Genomic DNA, 541 nt, shown 5'->3' with positions numbered 1-541 from the left:
TCTGTTTTAAAATCTCTGTGAAAAAGCGTCACAGAGGCTTCCCGGCATAGAATCCAGTATAACTCACTGAACCAAAGATGTGGTCGTCAGAAGAGAGGTAGAGATCCAAACCGTTTGTTTTCGGCAATTAGACTGGAAATCACACTGCAAACAGCTTTCAAACAGGATTGAAAAGTGTGTTGTATATCTCGGTCAAAAACACTCACTGCAGGTTGAGCTTTTACAACCAAGTTTAACCCTAATGGAACACGCAGCAGAATGTGCTTCTCACATCTGGAATGTAAGAATTCAGGTTCACAATTTCCATGGGGAAAAAGAAAGGAGGCTATGGTGGAAAAGGCTACTGAGACTTCTGTTTCAAAATTTCTGTCAATAAGCATCAGAGAAGCTTCACCGCTTAGAATCCAGCATAACTCTGTGACCCGAAGATGTGGTAGTTAGAGGAGAGGTAGAGTTCAAAGAGTTTGTTTTCGGAAATTAAACTGGAAATCACACTGCAAACGGCAATCAAACAGGCTTGAAAAGTGTGTTGTAAATCTCT

The sequence above is a fragment of the Galeopterus variegatus genome, unplaced genomic scaffold (assembly GCF_000696425.1).
Source record: "Galeopterus variegatus unplaced genomic scaffold, G_variegatus-3.0.2 Scaffold4017, whole genome shotgun sequence".
NCBI classification, from domain to species: domain Eukaryota; kingdom Metazoa; phylum Chordata; class Mammalia; order Dermoptera; family Cynocephalidae; genus Galeopterus; species Galeopterus variegatus.
The sequence above is the reverse complement of the archived record's forward strand: the minus strand, read 5'-3'. Positions refer to the sequence as shown.